Raw genomic sequence first — 16605 nt, forward strand, 5'->3', positions numbered from 1 at the left:
ACCTTTGCCCTGCTGTGTTATTTTCCCAACCAATGTCTGGGTTGTTGAAGTCTCCCATCACCACCAAATCCTATGCTTTGGATGATTTTGTAAGTTGTTTATAAAAAGCCTCATCCACCTCTTCTTCCTGGTTAGGTGGGCTATAGTAGACCCCTGCCAGGACATGACCCTTCATTTTTACCCCTTTTATACTTACCCAGAGACTTTTAACAAATCTGTCTCTTATTTCCATCTCAACCTCAGTCCAAGTGTATACATTTTTATATATACGTAACATCTCCTCTCTTTTTTCCCTTCCTGACCTTCCTGAGCAAGCTGTACCCTTCTAGACCAATATTCCAGTCATGTGTTTTATCTCATCAATTCTCTGTGATGCCAACTGTGTCATAGTTGTGTTTATTAACTAGCATTTCTAGTTCTTCCTGCTTATTTCCCATACTTCTCGCATTAATACACAGGCATCTAAGATACTGATTTTGATTCCCCCCATGTTCTCTCTTGTCTCTCCCTTATCTCTGCTATAACAGCCCATGCTCACCCCAGTTATTAACTCAAAATAAAATAAACTCAAGTATAAATAAATGTCATTTTACTACAAAAATACTATAATAATATTTTTATAGCTACCTATTCCACAATCTTAATATACTTTAATATTCACTAATTAATGTTCTTGACAACACTGTAATGTGGGTAAGTATTAATATTCCCATACTACAGTGCAACATTTTGGCTAGAAGAAGTCAAGTGACTTGTCTAGCATGACTTAGTGAGAGAAAAGCAGAACAGGAAATGTTACCCAGTAATCTTGATCCCCAATCTGGTCCTTTTACCTTACCCAAATAGATAATCCTATCAGGAAACAGTAAAACAAACAAAAATAAAAACAGAAGTTCCCAATACATTATACAGAGTAAGATACATTTTTGTGGACAGATGCTTTGCATATGAGTTGCAGCACTCTACTGTGTTGATGACTAAGATTTTCATGACATTTTTTTTTGGGGGGAGGGGTGCAAATGTATTAAAAAATAAGCTCCAACCTACATCAAATGTAGTTGATTTCAGTATATTGAAAATATTATATTGTTTGTACTCTCTCTCAAAATAAATTTTTTTAAAATCTATCTCAGAGCTCATATATTCAGTCCTGGTATAAAAATATTCTGCAGTTTCTACCACTATACAACTACAAGTTACTAGTCTGATTTTGAACATTTTAAGCATATTTAATACAAGGGACATCCCTATGTACTTAAACAAGGGGCTCCACATTCTCCTCCCCCAGGCCTGAAAAGCATATAACAACTCTACCTCTGTTTATTGTACTGCTAGCTCTTCTCATACAAGTAAAATAATGAAAAGTTGATAGTTTTGTCCTGCTAACTTGGGGTTGGTTTGGGCACGATCTTTACATTTAGCCATCGTAAGGAAAAATGCAGGCACACACTTACCCGAAGTTCTTTCCCCTTTACTGGTCTTGTCCATGCTTGGCTGAAGGGACTGGCTAAACTGCAGTGGAGTCTCAAACAGGTCCCGGCTTGTGCCATAGCTGGACATGCCTCTCCATTTCCACCATGTCTGCCCTTCTACATCTCCTCTTCACTGTTTGAAGCAGTGGTCTCTGTCTTGGGCTTGTCAGAGGTATCCATGGTGGGCTACTGGTGGGGTCTCTGTCAAGTATGACAGGCAGTTTGTTGTAAAAGTGGCAGTTCTGCGGCTCAACACCAGATTGATTGTTGGCCTCCCTGACCTTGTGGTATGTCAGCTGCAATTCCTTCACTTTCATGCATCACTGCTGCTGATCCCCATCATAACTTTGCCTGTATCCCTTATACAATCTTTGATGACTGTTTCTATGGCAGGTCTGTAGCTATGCCTTCCCAATCTATTCTCCCTATAGGCCTAGGAGATCCAATACCTCCTGTCTCCTCCGGGCAGGAACATGTTTAATGTGTGGAGGAAGCATGGTTAAGTGGACAGTTGCACACAAGGAAGAGAAGCTAGGTGTGCTTGCCAAGGTGGGCAATCAGGAACAGGCATTTAAAGGAGGGGTGACTTCTGGTCTCCGTGACCAGTGGGCAGTGGAGTTCCAATAGTGACCAAAGTACTCACTGTCTGGCATTGTGGGACAGCTGCTTAGAGTACTGTTAGGGTCGACATATGTCACATAGGGTCTACACTTGCAGTGCATTGACTTCAGTAGGTCAACCAACCATACATAGCTCAGTGCCGTTTGGGGAGGTGATTTTACTGTGTTCCTGTAATGGGGCGCTTATGTCGTCCAGAGACAAATTTGAGTGTAAACACTTGCACAAGTATGTAGACACTAGATGATTTATGTTGACCTAATTCTGTAGGTTGATGATGCCTAAATGTCTACTAAGAAAGGCTGTGGGGAGAGAAGGGTGGGAGTGAGAAGTGTAGGAGCAGTTGTTATGTTCACAAGCCATAGCTTTTTATTTAATTTCCAGATCTTGCAGTTAAAACAAAAGCCATTAGATGGTGCCATTCTGTAACCAGAATTTCCTGTATATGGGCTTAAAACCAACAGTATGTTATATCTGGCATGCTCTTGAATGACTAAACCTATTCTTTGGTGCATTGACTTGTATTGGTCAGCTTTAGTCATTATGCGCAAAAACTAGGCAATAAATTAAACCTGTAGAATTTTTTTTATTTGTTTCAAAGAGAAGACTGCACCATCCTGAAAATTCAACAAAAGAGAAGGCAATGCCAGAGCAGATTTACTGCCCCCTTTTTCAGTCGAAAGCAGTGTGCAATCTAAATGATTTACTTGTTTGTGAGCCCTGCATGGTGCTGTCCTGCTGGGTTATCATTCACCTAAATGGCCAGTGTAGTACAATGAAAATGATAGTATGGTTACAAATTCACAGCAATTTACTGGTTAGAAACTGAAACTGGTAAATTATTTAATTTCCATTTTTCAGTTACTGTTCAAGGTTGAAAACTTGGACATGGAATATTAAAAAATAGAAAAGAATTTAGCAGCTTTGAACGCCCAGATTGTGCTAGTGTGGTGGTAAGAAGGTGGGGTATATTGTATATGTAGATGTAATATATTTAGAGTTTTGTAAGGTGTTTGACTTAGTACTGCATGACATTCTGATTAAAAAATTAGCACTGTGCAATATCAATAAATTACACAATAAATGGATTAAGAACTGCTGACAGAGATCTCAAAAAGTAGCAGTCAGTCAATGGGGGAATCATCAAATTGGAGTGTTTCTACTGGCATTCTGCAGATTTCAGTATTAGGACAATGCTATTCAACATTTTCATCAATGACCTGGAAAAATATATGAAATTACTACTGATAATATTTGTGGATAATACCCAGACTGGTGGAGTGGTAAATAATGAGCAGCCATACGGAGTGATCTGGACCAATAGGTAGCCTAGGCCCATTCAAACAAAATGTGTTTTAATACAACCAAAAGGAGAATTACATATTTAGGAACAAAGAATGCAGGCCAGACCTACAGGATGGGGGAAGATATCCTGGAAAATAATGACTCTGAAAAAGATCTAGGGGTCATGGTAGAGAAGCAACTCATCATGATCTCCAAGTTCAATGCTGTGGCAAAAAGATCTAATGTCCTTGAATGTATAAAAAGGGGAGTAGTAAGCAGGAATAGGGAGCTGTTTTCAACTTTGTATATGACATTGGTGAAACCAATATTAGAATACTACATCCAGTTCTAGTGTCTGTATTTTAAAAGGGATATTGAAAACCTGGAGAGAATGCAGAAAAGACCCACACAAATGATTCGAGGGCTGGAGAAAAAAGAAAATATCTTACAGTGAGAACTTTAAAGAGCTTTATCTGTTTAGTTTATCAATAAAGAAGATTGAGAGATGACAGTGTATAAGTATCTTGTTACAGCCAGAAGATAATGGGTATTAAAGAGCTCTTTAATCTAACAGAGAAAAGCATAACAAGAACCTATGGCTAGAAGCTGAAGCCAGATACATTCAAATTAGAAATATGGCACAATTTTTAACAGTGAGGGTTATTAACATTGGAAGAAACTGCCAAGGCAAGTGGTGGATTCTGCATTTCTTGATGTCTTCAAATCAAAACTGAATGCCTTTGTGGAAGATATGCTTTAGCCAAACACAAGTTATTGGGCTCAGTTTAGGGGGCATAGGTGAAATTTAATGGCATGTTTTGTTCAGGAGGTCAGACTAGACGATATAATGGTCCCTTCTGGGCTTAAACTCTACGAATCTATTGCTCTTTGAATTTCTGTATTATTGTCTGACTCGATAGGTGTCTGCCCCAAATCCTATTGCTGTCAATGGGAATACTGCTATTGACTTCAGAGTCTTTGGATCAGGCCCCAGAAGCTTAGTTGAAACTGACAGAATTTATTATTCTTGTACTCTTTTTCCTGTTTTAACAAAGGACATTTTGCCCTTAGTGTTTGCCTGTGAATCCAGAACTCAGTTCTGTGTTGAATAATCTGTTTGATAAATTGTGAATAACTTATTTATCATAAACCTATTTAACCTTTACTTGAGATTTCTTTCCTTAGATTACCATTGGGATAGTGGTGTTGATAGTTATTGGTCTTGTCTCTCTCCTTGTATTTCATACCTCATGAAGGCAAGAGTAATTGCAAGATAGTACTGAGAAGCTTTATTTGGCCCAAAGTAATGAGCGAAGTATAGAATGGACTCATCTTAAATCTCTTGGTGAAAGGCAAGTCTGTTATAGTGGGCATAGGTCATGTCCCCTCTTATAATTATAGAACAAAATCCATTTTTAAGCCTCTGTTTTTACACACTTATGATTTTCTTGCTTTTGGGACTGAAATTTTCCCTGTGCGGACCCAGAAACATAAAAGATACATTTTCTTTTTTTAAATGTAAGTAAAATTCCTTCTTCTGCTTTTGGGAGAGTACAAATACAATTTTCCCATTGTTAACAAACATTTTTCATCACTGTTTTATGCTCAGAGCTACAACAAAAACATGTCTCATTTGCAACTTGGTAAAGGACAAAGTCCTCAGTGAGGGGTGCATATTTTACTTGCTTTGGGGAGAAAAATTAAAAATAAAGAGATTCCAAAAATATCACTTCTTAATATACTCAATGGGCATCAACTGAAATTTTAGCAGAGCATAACTAAGCTCTGTTTTCACCCATTTTGTAATATTACAATGCCCATTCTCTCTGCCTGGCCTGATCAGTAAATTAATTTCTGCTGGGACAAATTGTGTTAATGAAGATTGTAAATGAGTCTTACTGAAATCCCACAGAATCACATCCCTGCCTGCACTCTACCACACATCCAAAAACACATTATAGGTGCAAAATAATAATAATTTCCATATTTTACTTTATCTTCAAAATTCTGGTTGCATTGTTTATATTCTGCAAATTCTAATTGTTATTTAATTAATATTCATTAATTAATATTTTTTCTTGCTAAGATACAGCTGCAACAGATTTAAACATATATGCTGCTTTCTTGTTTAAACCTGTTGGTTTCAGTCTTACAGAAAGCTGTCTTCAGCAGAAGCAATGGGGGGAAGGGGAACTCTTGCCATCCACTTCTGTTCACCTCAGTGAGATATGAACTTCTAGTTTGGCACCATCTAAAGGCAAATATTAATTACAGGCCATTTCATTTCTCCCTCTCTTCTTTTTTTAAGGGAATTAAATAGAAAAATTTACAGGATTGATTGCATGTTAAACTATGTGCTAAGGCAGGGGAGGAAGCGGGAGTAAACCACACCTCTTACATATATGTATGGGCTAGAGTTGATTGGGAAATGATTTTGTTCTAAAAATTTTTGGAAAAAAAATCACTTTTGTTGAATTTTTTCTGTTGACACTTTCAGTTTCTGGTTGCTAAACCCCTCAAAATTTCCTGGTTTTATTTTTTTGATGAGAACACAAACATTTTCTATAAAAATGGATTTTTTTTCAAAAAAAAAAAAAAAAAATCTGTTAAATCAAAAAGCCGGTTTTTTATCTTCCATCAAAAAGGGGTTTTTTTTATGAGCTCTTCTACCTAGTCCATATGTCTGGGTGCACAGTAATAAATGGGAATACAGTGCCCTCATACTCCTAACTCAGGAAGTGATAAGGAGGTGCTGTAATTTGATGTGTTTATAAGCCGGCAAAAATTTATTACATACAGACACACATAAGCACACTGGGACATTTTCCACCCACAGTGGTCTGCCTCTGTAATTTAGGCCATTGAGGCCCCAGTCTTGCATTGAGAACTATGCAGATGACTCTGACTTTATTGACTTCAGTGGGTTGTGCTTGGCTTCAATGCAGAATTGGGGCCAGATGTGTCCAAGTATGTAACTCGAGGACACATTCAGGTACTTAGATATCCAAATTACATACATTGCAGACACAAATAATGATGAGTGCATTTGAATCAGAAATCTGAAGGTGGAAAAAATGAAGGCTAGGCTTTTGATGGAACCCATATTAAACTGTAGTCAAAACTAAGTGAACACTCAAATGTTAGGAAACAGAAATTCTAGAGTATCTCTGGAAAATAAATCTTACGAAAAAAAGGAAAAGGGAGAGAAGGGTGAAGTTTTGCAGTGATTATAATTCACAGCCTTTCACCTCTAGAGACCTTGCTTCAAAAACAATTTAGGTCATATGAAATGAGCTTGGTCCTCATAATCTAGTTCCTTGTGGACATTTGTCCAAATCAGAAAACCAACACACAGTTTGGCACAATTTTCCATGATTGGCATCTGCTCAGGAGAAGTTCAGAAGTGGAAGAGCAGACATACTAGAGGTCAGGACTCGGCATCATTGGCAGAGCTGTAGGGGGAAGCTTCCAGAGAGTTAGGGAAGCCCCTTTAAAATTGGCAGGTTGGGCTCTTTCTTTGTCTCATCCAAAGCTGCCAAAAAGCACTGAGAACTGACAACCTGTTTCAAGACATTGACTTCTATTCTTTTATCTAACCAGCCAAATACTAGTAAAGAAGTGAATCACAGTAATTAAAAGACAGACTACAATGTAAGAAATTTGCACCATTTCACTGTAGTGTTGAGCCTGTGTCATATCATTTAAGGCGGGTTCTGCTTTTATCACTGGAACATTAGGATGTACATTGTCTGGCTACAGGACCATAAAATTACTCTTTGTTAGGATAAGCTATATGTCTTTAGATACTCAGTGAAATAAATGTCTTCTCAAACATGCAGGGCCTGATTTTCCTCCCATACCAGTTTTAAGGTATAATTCCATTGACTTCACTGAACTTACTTTTGAATTTATCCCTGAATGCACCAACTGTACAGCTCCAGTAGCTTACATTCTGCGTAATAGGGCCCAAACCAAGAGAACTGCATCACAAAGTTCTCGGACTCGTAGTTTTCAAGATCCTAGAACCATAGAGTGAGCAGGGGAGTGTAGCGGACGCTCACATTCCATGATTATTCTAACAAATGTTTGTTTGTGACGTGGCTGTCATCTCCACTCAGACTCTGCCTGCCTTATATAATAGCTTAGCATCTGCTAGACACCACAAAATCCTATGAAGTAAAGACGACTAGAATGCTATCTAGACTGACACTGAGCAATCAATGAAGCAGATGCTGCAGGAGCATAGAAGATAATTTTAATGGGTTTTAAACTTTTTAAAAAAAATTTTTTATTAGGTATTTTAAAAAAGTCAAAATAACATTCCTATGAGTTTGTCACATGGGATTCATGAGAGAATAAAGAAACGCTGATTTTTGTATCAGCAGTTATTCTGGAAGTTGTGTCTGTTTTTCATATTGATCAACTTTTATTATTTATTGTAAGTTGTGCTAATTTGTTTGACTAATGTTATTTCTGTGCACAGGGGGGACTGTGACAGTATGTAATACATCTCTAATGGGACATCTTGGCCAGTGTGAAATTGGTTAGTATGAAGTTAGTTTTACTCTTTTGAAGTTGTTAGTGTTAAAAAGATGGCATGACGCTTGTAAAATTTTGTAGAAGTAATATAAAATAGCTTTTTTAAAATATAAAAGCTTTTGTATTTTAGAACACACGAAGCAAAATGTTAAAGGTGGCAATAGCTGAGTGATAGAAAGGACAATGAATTTTATAGTGAGTTGGGAATCAGAGGACTGGTTTTCCAGTCTGAACTCCAGCAATAATTATGACCCACTGAAACCTGCACTGAAGACACCACCAGCAGTGATGTTTGTGAATTATGACATGTGAAGCAGCATCAGACACTGCCACTGCAGCAATAATGACCTTCAAGAGGAAATAGAAAACACATGTCAAAGTAAAGACAGTCCAGCTCACGGTATTCTACTCCAGCTACTTCCTCTCCTCCCCTGATCTTTCAAAATAAAAGTATTCAGTACAAAACTAGGAAACCAGATGGTTTTCAGAGGAATGACAGTTACGCCTTCAGCTACCTCACGTGGACTCTGTTATTCTGAATGTTGGACTTTCCTACATATTGTTGTACTGCTTCTGCTATTACCAAAAAGCAGTATCTACCATAGCAAAATGACAAAACATAGCAGCTCAATACCAGGAAAGGAGATAGGCAGTGCTGCATTATGTCACTGCATTTGTTCAGTCTTTATAATGAAATAATCAGATGTCTTGGAGAGAGCAGGTGCTTCTGTCTCAGGCATGGTATAACTGATGAAGTTATCTTTATAGCTGAGTTTAAGAACTCACTTCAGGAGTTGGTAACCAGAAGTGGCCGGAGGCAGCACTGGCTTTGGCTGGCAATATGATTGCAAAAAAGGCAGAGGAAAGCAGCATATTCCAGCACCACAACACACTAGAAGCAAAGATGTGAAATTAGGGGAGAAGCTGTGCTGTCTATCACAGTATGTTGCACAGATAGTAATGTTCCAGCTACCAACAAGGTCATAAAAGACAGACAGAGCGTGTTTGCCATTTGTTATATATTAAATTATTTTGAAATGGAAGGTGCATGTTGATCACCTCAATAGCCATTAAATAAGCAATGATCCAGTTTATGGTTATTTATGTGTCCTGTATGTGTAGAAGTTGGACAATTACCTTAATAAATAAGGTTAGTTACTAACTTGGTCCTCAGTAAATTAGGGATTAACTTCAGTTCACCTTCTCCCTCCTCTGTGTTCAGGGGAAGGACTACAAATTGGCTGCTTGGGGGAGAAAATGGAGATACTGATTGGAAGGTAGGGCTCCATGCCCTGCATTGATCCTTAGTCTGGGGAAACCTCAAACACCTTAATTGCTAATGCGTAATTTTTCTGATTATAAACATTCTTTGAAGAAAATCCTCTCTGACTTCATCTGTGTTTTGTTTCTGCCGAGTCAGTCTATCAACTTCTATGTGGCTAGTCAAAGAGCCCAATTAAGGATTCCCAGAAGAGTGCAGAGAGGAGAGTCAGTTGCGGAATTAAGAAATTAAAGTTATTGGAGATATATCTAAAGTAAAGTAGAGACCTTGTGGTGAATAGGCTGATCATGCTATAAAAGAAGTAATAGATAAAGGTGGTTGAACTACATTAAGGCTGGACGGGGCCACATAATACAGTGAGTGATGCAAAAGGTAAATAAACAGGATCAGACAGAAAGTAGTATGAAAATATATTTATATTCCCACAGTATGGCAGATATCCGTGTGCAATGCATTAACATTTACAGTTAAGAATGTATCTATAGATGAGTTTCTGGAACAAGAAGTTTGTTCACAGGCTGTTCCACAATGCATTTTACTGGCTTGTACCCAGCAGTGAATGAAACCTATGGATCTGTCAGAATTTGCTAATTCAAACCACAGATTTTGTTTGTCATGAGCAGTAGTTGTTGGGAAATTCCTGGCGCCAGGGAATTAAATGATGCACATTTCATAACCTTCCTTTCAGGTGTGTGCAGTATTTCAAGAACTAGGCAGGAAAGGACACATTCGTTGCCTTCCTTCCCCAGCTCCTAAACTTGCATCCCAGAAACAAAATGGTGTGTGATCTCATTCTTTTCTTTCTGAACTTCAGCTGCTGGCTCTCAGTGGACACTTGACAGTTTTCATTTTTCAAAACATGTTTGTATGTTTTGAAACCATGGTGTATGGCACCAGGAGAGGAAATAGAAGCAGTTAGTTACCAGCAACAGTTAGTAGCTAAAAAGCTGCAACTAGTAAATTTCTCTGTAGTTTAAAAAGAGGCTAACCCAAGAAGTTAAGAGATAAGAATCTGCATTTCTTAACAGTTGCACATGACGATATTATAGTAGCAGTTCCTTTTTGAAGCTAAGAAGAACACAATAAGCATCAGTAGGTGCTGGATCATGCAAATTTTATAGGAAATGTCGACATGAAAAAAACAGGTGTTGGAACCATTTGATGCATGCAAAAGACCATGACACGGTATAAAAAACCTGGGCATTTATATGGTACAGCTGGCTATTCACAATGCCTTGGGAATGCATAAGGCAGCAGCATCTGCTCCATTGTTGTCATTCTTCAATTTTCAGACAGCCTTAACCTTAATTCTTTAATTTGCTAAAGTTTACTTCATGTTAGTGGAAAAAAGTTAGCATGTTGCTTGACTCTCTAAGGAACTTTTTGCAAGTGTTTATCCTGCTCGAGGAGGGGAAAGAAAAAGGAGCAACACTAGAAAAGATTCTGTGTCTACCCAAAATAGTACACAAAGACACAATACTCCAAGCTACAGTAGCCCTGGCCAGCCAGGCCTCCCTCTGAACAGAGCAGCACTTTGAAAGATACTGCTGTTCTACAGAATACTCCAAGTGCCCTATGCATAAAGTCCCTTAGGGCTTCATTTTTCCTTTGCATTCAGTAAAAAGGAGTTTTTTTTTCCAGTGTGTGTAGATCAGCCAGTGATATAAGAGGCAGATGGTGACAGTGGTCACACTCCCTCCTTTATAACTGGCACTTGGTTTTGGCATGCTAATGATTCCTTGGTTGCCCAAAATAGCTTTACAGACAGGGTCAATTGTATTTTTGGACTATGCAGTGTATAGAATAATTAGTCAGTTGCACAAGGCAGTTGGTTTATAGAGCAATTCCCCCTCTTCTTCATAATTGGTACCTTTTTGATATCCCATTTATAATGGACAGGGCTGTCCTTACAACCCATACCTTGTATTAGCATGCAAATTCACTTGCTCCCCCCAAATAGTTTTATACACAGAGTCAATTATAGTTTTGCATTGCAGGATGTGTGAACTAATTAGCTATAGCTAAGTGGAACACTTGGTTTTCAGATTTCAAGATTTTACTGCACTGAGTGATTTTGAGAGACTTTCAAGGGCAGACTGTGGTAAGTAAAATTACAACAGGAGGCTATGCTGGCTCATCTCAGACCTTCATTTGAATGCAGAATGAGACATTTTATAGCTATGTTTCATTATCCTTCGCTGGCAAGATCACATTGAAGTGGGTAGGGTCAGGTGCCACATACAAAATGCTCTTCATAGCTTGATTGGAAAACTAAGCATGTGGGTTCTGTTAGGCAGGAACTGATTCTAGAACCACTATGGTTAACAGGACACCCTGCATAATTCTGATTCTCACATGCTTGTTTTTAGTAATATAGGAAGAGAAGCTAATTGATTTACCAGTAATTTTGTTATGAACAGACCACAGTTTTAGGAGTTATTTTCACCATACAAAATTTCTAAATTATTCAAGAAGACTAAGAAATAAGTCAAGAACATCATGAATTACACATAGGCAAGACATACCCCCCAAATTTTCCAACTCAGTTCAAGTATCGCTAGTATTAGAGTGGCTGGATCTGGTACTGATTTTGGACTGCTACAGTCTGGATGTAAAAGAGACAAAGGGGCACACACCAGTAGAAGGGACTAGAAATGAAAGGATGAAGCAAGGAGAGAAGTTATGCTCTCTTGTCCATAGTGTTTGAAGATAGAGTGGTCACCCATAAAACTTTGTGAACAGATACCATGCAGTTATTAAAGTTACTTCTATTCAAAGTGCACTGAACAACTGTGGTGCCTCAGATGTCTATCTCTGTGGATGTGGGGAAAGCGGTGGACGTGATATACCTTGACTTTAGCAAAGCTTTTGATACAGTCTCCCACAGTATTCTTATCAGCAAGTTAAAGTATAGGTTGGATGAATGGTCTATAAAATGGATAGAGAGCTAGATCCATCGGGCTCAATGGGTAGTGATCAGTGGCTCCATGTCTAGGTGGCAGCCGGACACAAGCGGAGTGCCCCAGGGGTCGGTCCTGGGGCCAGTTTTGTTCAACATCTTCATTAATGATCTGGAAGATGGGGTAGATTGCACCCTCAGCAAGTTTTCAGATGACACTAAGCTAGGGGGAGTGGTAGATACCCTGGAAGGTAGGGATAGGATACAGAGGGACCTAGACAAATTGGAGGATTGGGCCAAAAGACATCTGATGAGGTTCAACAAGGAAAAGTGCAGAGTCCTCCACTTAGGATGGAAGAATCCCATGCACAGCTACAGACTGGGGACCGACGAGCTAGGCAGCAGTTCTGCAGAAAAGGACCTGGGGTTTACAGTGGATAAGAAGCTGGATATGAGTCAGCAGTATGCTCTGGTTGCCAAGAAGGCTAATAGCATATTGGGCTGCATTAGTAGGAGCATTGCTAGCAGATCGAGGGAAGTGATTATTCTCCTCTATTCGGCATTGTTGAGGCCGCATTTGGAGTATTGTGTCCAGTTTTGGGCCCTCCACCATTACAAAAAGGATGTGGACAAGTTGGAGAGAGTGCAGCGGAGGCAACAAAAATGATTAGGGGGCTGGAGCACAAGACTTATGAGGAGAGGCTGAGGGAACTATGTTTGTTTAATCTGCAAAAGAGAAGAATGAGGGGGATTTGATAGCAGCCTTTAACTACCTGAAAGAGGGTTTCAGGGAGGATGGAGCTAGGCTGTTCTCAATGGTAGTAGATGACAGAACAAGGAGCAATGGTCTCAAATTGCAGTGGGGGAGATCTAGGTTCGATATTAGGAAAAAGTTTTTCACTAGGAGGGTGGTGAAGCACTGGAATGGGTAACCTAGGAAAGTGGTGAAATCTCCATCTTTAGAGGTTTTTAAGCTGCGGCTTGACAAAGCCCTGGTTGGGATGATTTAGCTGAGGCTAGTCCTGCTTTGAGCAGGGGTTTGGACTAGATGACCTCTTGAGGTCCCTTCCAACTCTAATATTCTATGATTCTCTGTCACTGTATAGTAACTGTCAAATGCTGACTTTCTTAATGACAATGACAGAAGGGGAGAGTGCTCCATTTTGTTGCTTAATACTCTTTTCTGAATGTTATTGGGGGGAGATAATAAATACACATTGACACCAGGAAACCAAAGAAAAAAATACAGATTTGAACCAGTCCTAACAGCCAGGTTCCTGCTCCCTCCAGTATTACGGGTTTGAAGGCTAAATGATTGTATGTTCTTTTCACACCAAGGAAGAAAATCACACTTGTTCTTGATACATAATGATGCCACACAGTATGCACAGCCTGAGATCAAGCAGCGAAGAGAGATAGGTTTTCTGCTGCCCAAGGCAAACTGATGGTAGCAGTGCTGTTTGTGCACATTTCAGAAGCATCTTTAGGAACAGATTAAATGCTGGAATTACTTCAAAATACAGCAGGTAGATGTTTCTTCAACTCCAGTGCAGGGGTATCACGGTCATTGAGGCATTGTTTGCACAGCATGCTAAGGATGACATTAGAATTCTCAGTTTTCAGAGATTTGTATGTTATCCATAAATATTTGCTGTAGTGACATAATCACATTGGCCTGTGACTGGGAATGAGATTTTTGATAAAAATAGTAAAATGCTATGGCACTTTTAATGATTGCAATCATTGATAATAATGCTTATATACAGCAGCTTCTCTTAACCAATGATCTCCCACCATTTGATAACTGTTAATTAATTAAGGCACATAAAACTCCTATGAGGAAGGGTAAATATTATACAAATTATAGATTGGTTAACTGAAAGGTCCTATAGGAAGACAGCAACTGAGCTGGGAGTGAGATTCCAGAGTCCTAATTCCCAGACACCTGTTCTCTCCATTTGAAAATATTTCATCTCTTTTAGGGCCAAATCATGGCCCAGCTGATATGGCTATATGAGTGAAAATGGGAGTACAGACCTTCCCTATTCTTCCCCAGGACCTTCCTCGACCTTAGGCCCAGGCACTGCACACCCACCCACTGCACACCCACCATTCTCCCAACTCCCCACCAAAACAAGTGAGCAAGGAGCAGACAAAGAGGGTTAGTGTGACAGAGTGCTGGGTGAGAACAGCCTGCGTCAACCATCTGCCCCTGGAACCCTAGTTAAGGGGGAATGGGATCCAGCTGAGGGAGCCTGCAGCGATGGGGCTAATGGGGAGCAGCTTCAGAGCTCATTAGCTGGGTACTATAAAAGGATACCAGGAAGGAGCCAAAAGGGGGGCAGCACAGCCAGAGAGGGAGAAACCACAGTAGGTGGGTGGGCTTCCCTTGGGTCTGTGGCCAAGACTGAGAGGCCCTGGAAGCTGTGAAGTTGGACCCAATTTAAATAGCTGGCGGTGGGTGGCATGCTGAAAATAAAGAGCACTGGTGTGAGCACAAAGCAGAGGTCTCCAAGTGGTGTTTGGGAGCAGAGGCAGAGCAGCAGTGGGGACCTTGCGTGAAACTGCAACAGTCAGGGTGGATCCTTATCTCTTACGGATCAGGGTGGATCCTTATTTCTGTACTCCAGTGCACTGGGAAGCACCATTGAGCTGATGCTGAGGTAGTTATCTGGTAGTCATAAAGGCTAGTAATAGATTTCAAGCTCCCTAGAGGAAGGAAGGAATTTCTAAGGCATGATTTCTTCCCTGCATTACTCCTTTGGACAGGAGAGAACAAAAAACAGCCAAGGCATTTAATTTAGAAATGCAGTTTGCTGCATTGTTAGTTGAAATGTTATTAAAAGTTTCTGGTATGTAGACTCAGTTTGCATGTGTGTGGCAGCCAGGTCACCAAGCTAGACCAGAACATTTCCAAAGCAGTTCTATAATGTATTAGCTAAATAATACATGCCTTTTTCTTTACTCCACAGACAGCCAAAGCTCCAAAGCAACTGTTGTAATGGACAAATAATAAATATTAAAATAAGTACTTAATTGGACACACCATTAAAACTGTCTAAATACATTCTTAACTGAATCAAAATAAAAATGTATGAAGTCCTAAGAATGTGCTTTCTTGCAAGCCAGGACTACTGCTCTATATTAATGCATCTTCTATAAACTTTGGAAGAATGTTATTTATTATTTTGCTTTTTCCTTGACAAAAGCCCAGACGTTTAGAAGTTAAACTAAATGTGTGAATCTGTGAGAGATTGAAAGAGAGAGAGAGAGGGAATCTTTGAAAACAAAATAAATGTTTAGATAATAACTTGAGCATGATTCTTGTTGTGATGATGACTGTGTCCAGGACTAAATAATATCTGAGACTAAAGATTTTATTAGCCCAGGATGCTTTTATTACTGAGTTATCAGGAAGCAACCTCAGGTTGTTATCGTTATCCTGAAAATACGCAGTTCTGCTCTCTCCCCGACCTCTGAAAGGATACTGTAAATCTCTCTATTCTGATTGGCTACTGCATTCAGAACTCCCATATGCCAACAACCAAATGGCCACGTCAACTTCTGACCTGTTTCCTTGTAATTTGTCGTCTTAATATCTTCACCTTGCTCTTCCTAGCCCCCAAAGGAGGGTATAGCTCCCACTGAATATAAATCCTTTTTTAATAAAGATTTGGAAAGATGGCATTGTGAGGAGTGGGTCAGCAGATAATGTGGCCATGTGTGTTGTGACCATATGAATGGTCTGTCAACAGTAGTCAATCAGAGCAGAAGGAGTTACGTAGTCAGAGTATAGATGTTTTCATTACAATTTGAAATAACTTTACAATAATTACGCTTTCTCTTCCTTTCTGGCTAATAATGTTGCTAAGCCAATCAAAGCACTGGGATTTCCATACTAGAGAGTTATTGAGCAATAACTATATGGTCAACATGCAAATTAAATACTCCCTTGCCAATTGGGGTGCAGGGAGTTATATATTTGAGCAATAAGTGTGCAGTTGTGGTCAGTAACAGTAGAGCATCTCTGCATTCCCACTGGCCACAGACATTCCATTTTAGTAAAATGTCATTAATTCAGGGATTTGACTGTGAATATATGTGTCTGCTTAAATCAGAATGATAGAAATGTAGGACTAGAAGGGACCTCAGGAGGTCATCTAGTCCACTTCCCTGCATCGAGGCAGAACTAAGTATTATCTAGACCATTACTGACATGTGTTTCTGACCTGTTCTTAAAAACCTACAATGACAGAGATTTCATAGCCTCCCTAAGTAATTTGTTCCAGAGCTTAACTACTCTTACAGTTAGGAAGTTTTTCCTAATGTCCAACCTAAATCTCCCTTGCTGCAATTTTCAGCCCATTACTTTTTGTCCTGTCCTCAGTGGATAAGAAGAACAATGTATATTATATTACATCTTTTAAAAGAATACTTGGAGTGCTGTATTAGCAACATTACAAAGTGAGGAGATGATTTACATGTATAATATCACTAGTGCTAATTTGATT

The 16605-nt window shown here is 39.3% G+C and overlaps 1 protein-coding gene and 1 long non-coding RNA gene across 4 annotated transcripts in view; both read left to right on the plus strand.

The window, feature by feature from the left end:
* MAMLD1 (mastermind like domain containing 1) overlaps window positions 1-16605 on the plus strand; it is a 333866-nt gene that overhangs the window by 72182 nt on the left and 245079 nt on the right. The window lies entirely within an intron of this gene.
* On the plus strand, window positions 14446-15230 carry LOC137153896 (uncharacterized). Its single transcript, XR_010919934.1, has 2 exons — window positions 14446-14551; window positions 15067-15230. It is a non-coding gene; the product is annotated as an uncharacterized lncRNA (long non-coding RNA).

This window comes from Emydura macquarii, unplaced genomic scaffold, assembly GCF_026122565.2.
Source record: "Emydura macquarii macquarii isolate MOO-44397 ecotype Brisbane River unplaced genomic scaffold, CSIRO-AGI_Emac_v2 contig_1253, whole genome shotgun sequence".
Taxonomy (NCBI): Eukaryota; Metazoa; Chordata; order Testudines; family Chelidae; genus Emydura; species Emydura macquarii.